This window comes from Oncorhynchus mykiss, chromosome 1, assembly GCF_013265735.2.
Source record: "Oncorhynchus mykiss isolate Arlee chromosome 1, USDA_OmykA_1.1, whole genome shotgun sequence".
NCBI lineage: Eukaryota > Metazoa > Chordata > Actinopteri > Salmoniformes > Salmonidae > Oncorhynchus > Oncorhynchus mykiss.
The window spans coordinates 82,009,462-82,015,461 of record NC_048565.1 but is presented as its reverse complement, the minus strand read 5'-3'; positions in this window follow the sequence as shown (position 1 = coordinate 82,015,461).

Sequence of the window (6,000 nt, the reverse complement as noted above, 5' to 3'; positions counted from 1 at the left end):
AAAAAAATCCTGCTCCCAGAGGTGATGACGAGGGCCGAATGAGACTTGCAGCTAGAGACTCCTTGATGTAGGTCTCCAAGGCCTCACGTTCAGGTCGAGAGATACTGTATAACCGTCCTTTGGGAAAGGCGGCTCCAGGAAACAGATTAATCGCACAGTCATAAGGTCGGTGGGGAGGAAGGGACTGAGCCTTCTGTTTACTGAATACTTCACCCAAATCGTGATATGTTTCTGGAACCAGGGACAAATCAGGAGGAGCAGAGTCACTGACCTGACTGGAAATGGCAGGAGAACAGGCAGTCCTAAGACAGTTAGCATGACAATCAATACTAGTTACCTTACCCGTCACCCAATCAAACGAGGGATTGTGTTCCTTCAGCCAGGGGTAACCAAGAACCAGAGGAACATGGGGCGAGGACAGAATGAAGGAGATAAACTCTGAATGATTACCCGACAACAACATCTTAACCGGTTCAGTCCTCATAGTGATCCGTGCCAGACTACTGCCGTTCAGAGTGGTTGCTTCAATGGCTTCCGGCAATTGCTCCTTGGAAAGCCCCAGCTGTTCCACCAAGTCAGCATCAATAAAGCTGCCATCGGCACCTGATCATTTCTGGATTGCAACCGCTATCTTCTGTAGCGCCGTCTTGTGTTGTCCCAATGTCTTCCCCTGCTGGGTAACGGCATGGCAAACGGAATCCAGGTCCGCTGGGTTCATTCTTGGACAGATCGTTCTGTCACGATTCTTCAAAATCGAACCCAGAAGCAGACCAGGACAAGGAGAGTAGGAAGAAGGTGAGTATTTATTTACAAGTGAATGTGAATGGGTAGATATATCCAGGTGGTGTAGCGGGTAGCGGTGGTGAGTTGATGGGAGTAAATAGGTGGATCCAATGGGGAAGCGGAATCCTCTGACGACCAGGCGGGAATGGGGTAAATGATCCGGGTGAGTAACTGAAGACAGAACAAACAGAGGTAAGTTCAAGGCAAGCAATACGTAACAAACAACAAAACAAATTCTATCCAACTTGAGGCTGATACTCTGGCACAACATACTGTTCATGGCTAACGATCCGGCAGGGAATGGATGTCAGGTCAGAGCTTTTGAAGGGGAGAGGTGATGATCAGGACAGGTGTGCAGATTACTGATGGGATACAGGTGCGGGTGAACATCAATCTCCCAACAAGCTAATTCGCCCGGCAACCAGACAGGGTGCGTTCCAGGACACCGGAAACACACTCCAGGACAGAAACACAGGCAAACACAGACTCAGGAAGCGGGATTCGTGACACTTTCATACAATTTAAATGTGAGCTTGTAGGACTTGATGACAGTTGCTTTCCTAGAAACCTTTCGGGCCAGTAACCGAAAGGTTGCTGGGTCGAATCCCCGAGCCGACAAGGTAAATATCTGTCTTTCTGCCTCTGAGCAAGGCAGTTAACCCACTGTTCCCCGGGCGCCGAAGACTTGGATGTTGATTATGGCAGCCCCGCGCACCTCTCTGATTCAGAGGGGTTGGGTTAAATGTGGAAGACACATTTCAGTTAATGCATTCAGTTGTACAACTGACTAGGTATCCCACTTTCCCTTTCCATTGGAGCACTGCGATTGGTTACCCAAAATTCTTGGGCGGGGCTTAGTGAAGGGTCAATTAACTCAGAAACCACTTCTGTGTGGAAGTGCTTGCTTTCAACATACTTTGTATCCCTCATTTACTCAAGTATTTCCAATATTTTGGCAGTTACCTGTACATTTAACAGAGTTCCTTTTCTCAAATCAGGACCTGGAGGTCAGAAGAACTGTCGATTGGGGACTAATCAGGGACTTATTCAGATCTGGGACAGAATTGACAATACAAAGAGACTTTTATGTCTTCTCTGTAGGCGGTATTTCAGAAATGACCATGTTAAGGGCCTCCCGGGTGGCGCAGCGCCAGCTGTGCCATCAGAGCCCTGGGTTCGCGCCCAGGCTCTGTCGTAACCGGCCGCGACCGGGAGGTCCGTGGGGCGACGCACAATTGGCCCAGCGTCGCCCGGGTTAGGGAGGGCTTGGTCGGTAGGGGTGTCCTTGTCTCATCGCGCACCAGCGACTCCTGTGGCGGGCTGGGTGTACGCTAGCCAAGGTGGCCAGGTGCACGGTGTTTCCTCCGGCGCATTGGTGTGGCTGGATTCCGGGTTGGATGTGCGCTGTGTTAAAGAAGCAGTGGCTTGGTTGGTTGTGTATCGGAGGACGCATGACTTTCAACCTTCGTCTCTCCCGAGCCCGTACGGGAGTTGTAGCGATGAGACAAGCTACTACAACAATTGGATACTACGAAATTGGGGGGAAAAAGGGGTAAAAATTGTTTTTTTTAAAGAAAAAAAGAAATGACAATGTTATAAAATCTTCATATCAGGTGCTAGGAATGCCTATGTACTGTGAAATGATGTGTGTACTGTAAACAGGTGAATGTGTGTGTGTTGCCGGCCTCTAAGGATGTCTCTCTCTGTCTCCATCTCCAGGTTGGTGTGCAGTGGCTCCACCCATGTTAGCCTTCCTCTATTGCTTTGCCCATATCGGACTGGACTGGGAACACAGCCCACCCTAAATCACAAACCCTCTAGTATCTGCTGGAGTGGGAACACAACCCACCCTAAATCACAAACTCCACAGTCTCTGCTGGAGTGGGAACACAACCCACCCTAAATCACCAACTCCACAGACTCTGCTTGAGTGGGAACACAACCCACCCTAAATCACCAACTCCACAGTCTCTGCTGGAGTGGGAACACAACCCACCCTAAATCACAAACCCTCTAGTCTCTGCTGGAGTGGGAACACAACCCACCCTAAATCACCAACTCCACAGACTCTGCTGGAGTGGGAACACAACTCACCCTAAACCACCCACCCACAGTGGACTCTGCTATGTAGGGAAACCAACCCGTCCTTAACCACCAGGGATGTTCTTAGTTCCAAGATAGCTAAACGCTTGTCTTAAACTCAGGGCAGTGAGAGAAAAAGCTCATGAAAGCAATTTAATATGTTTAATTCACTCACAAACTTCATCTGAAAGTTTCAGTATTGATTATTTTAAACCCAATAACATATTTTTGAACAGTAATCTCAGTAAGAAATACGCTTACATGATTGCCATTGCTAGCTTGATAGTTAGCTAAAACGGTTGCCTAGCAACAAACATCTTAGGAAGACTTGTAAGATATTTGAGAAGTTCCTAAGAAAATCATTAAATCTTAAGATATTGTTGAGGAATTGAACTTCTTGTTTTTTTTCTTAAGAATCTTCTTAAGTTTTTGCGTAAGAAGTGTTATGTGAATCTGGGCCGATGTAGTGGAGGGTAAATGTAGTTTACGCACCTTTTTATTTATGAAATAGCATTTACGCACCTTTTTATTTTGCTAATGATCGTTTGCCAACTTATTATTGCGATCCCAGCGTTGATCAACTTTCAGAACACTAATATTCTTGATCTGAGTTCTAATCACGCCTGCCTCTGCGAACGCAACCCACAACCCAGCCTGCGAACGAGTGGAATCGTAATTCGGGTATGCTCGTTATGTTCGCATGCTACCCTCCCAAATGTACCTTGTTAGCAGCGCATTCATTCACCACTCTGTCCAATGGAAAACTCCACCCACGGCACAGGCCAAGACGTGACAAACTACCTCAGCCCAGACCAACAGCGACAAGTGGCCAAGAGAGGCCACTGAGAGTGGGATTTTTTTTTTACGGCCCTCGACTCCTGCCTTGTCAACAGACATCCCCCAAATAAAAAATCCTTGACTGTCGGAGAATGAGTGCACAACTGGTAAATAAATAGTTGCTGATATTTCAGGCAGATAGCTAGCTAGGTAGGTAGCTCAAGGGCTATGGCTAATGTTAGCCAGATAGTTTCTAACTTCATCCGCTAACTAACGTTAAACGGAGCCTGACCTCAGCAGGAGCAGTTGACTGAAATTAAGCTAGCTATAATTAAAAGATAGGCTGCTATAAATTCTATAAATAACAAAATGTGGGGTCCTCTGAAATGTAAATAGGTACCCCTGAGAGAATCCTTAACCTTATCAAACACATTCATATCTTGTTACTCTTCAAATGGGTACAGAAAAAAACATTTAAGAGTCAACTAAGGGCCTTTTACACTGGTGCACTTTAGCAATTTACAGTACAGAAAACCTAATTGCAGTGCAGCTCATATGGGATACTAAGAACATGAATGTGATTAAAAAGATAACACATTTCAATATATGCATCTCCACATCCTATTTTTCTATACTTTTCTAGTGTCCAGTCCAAATGAACTATTCTGATAAGGATAACCTGATTTTACTATAGAAAATGACATTAAGCCTTCCCAATAGAACCTCATGTAAATGCAGACAAACAATACCGTTTTGAAAATTTCATATTTTATGCTAGGTTGCCTAGTGGTTAGAGTGTTGGACTTGTAACAGCAAGGTTGTACGATCAAATCCCTGAGTTGACAAGGTAAAAATCTGTTGTTGTTCGTCTTATCTCGATCACCAACTGGAGTTCATAGTTTACCCACCTTTATGTATCACTACGTCACTGTAAACCACCCCATAGTGGACTCTACGTGGGTGGACCAACCCACCCTAACCCACCCCACAGTGGACTCTACATGGGTGGAACAACCCACCCTAACCCACCCCACAGTGGACTCTACATGGGTGGACCAACCCACCCTAAACCAACCCACAGTGGACTCTCCCTAAACCAGCCTCTGCTCTGCTGACTCTGCTGTTGGAAACCTGGCCATCAAGCTACCAATGAGACCTGCTGTGTAGAAAAAAACACTGGACTCATTTACAGACTATAAGGAAGTGACTACAGGAAACCCGGACGTCAAACTTCTACCTTTATTTAACTAGGCAAGTGAGTTAAGAACAAATTCTTATTTACACTGACGACCTACACCGGCAAAACCCAGACGACGCTGGGCCATTTGTGCACCGCCTTATGGGACTCCCAATTACGGCAGGTTGTGATAACGCCTGGAATCGAACCAAAGTCTGTACTGACGCCTCTAGCACTAAGATACAGTGCCTTAGACCGCTGCGCCACTCAGGACTCCAATGGGAACTGCTACATACTATCCTAGTTCAGTTTTAATTTGTTGATAACCTGACTGAAGTTTGCAGTATCCAACATCTGGGAAGTTTTGGATCTGTTTTCCCAAAAGCAGCATTGTACATTTTCTGGAATAGAATGGCTGAAACCATCACAGTATATTATTTTGATTGTCTTCCATGTTAGCACTAGTTAGCATTACCTGAGCTAATCCTGTATCTGTCTCGTAGCACTAAAGGAATCAGCAGATCTCTGTGGTTTAAATCAGATTAACTAACACGGAGGGTCACGGGAGAAACCCTTCTAATTAGACCAGCCTAGCACTACCTTGAAAGGGATTTATTCTGCATCCTAAATGGCATGCTATTCCCTATGTATTGTAGTACATTTGACCAGGGCCCAATAGGGTGCCATTTGGTACACAGCCTTAGGTCTTATAACGTTCCAAGAATTCAAAGATCCAGCCAAAAACATAATACGATCTGCAGCGTTAAATCTTAAAAAGCTTACGATAAGAAACCCGCCACACAACCCTATTAGTGACGGATTACCAGTATAGCAATAATTTCATCACACGTAACGGTTGCGGTGGCTTCAAAGGGTGCCCCATCCATCTTTCGGAGCCCTGTGTTAATGTTAGTGTTAGTCATTTAGGCTGTTCTGTTTAATGATGTGGCAACCGCCAAGGGCCTGCTTGTATAGAGGCTGTTCATCGCCCTAATCTTTGGGTTGGCAGTGACTGACGTCGGTTCGAAATGGGCCATTGTCTATTCCTCTGTCACTAGATCCCTCACTCCCTATTTTTCTGTGTTTCACTTTGTTTTTTGTCTTTGTTTTATATCTCTACCTGACTGAATCTGTCTTTCTCTCTCTGTGGACATCGGTCTCTTTCTCTCTCGGTCTCCCTC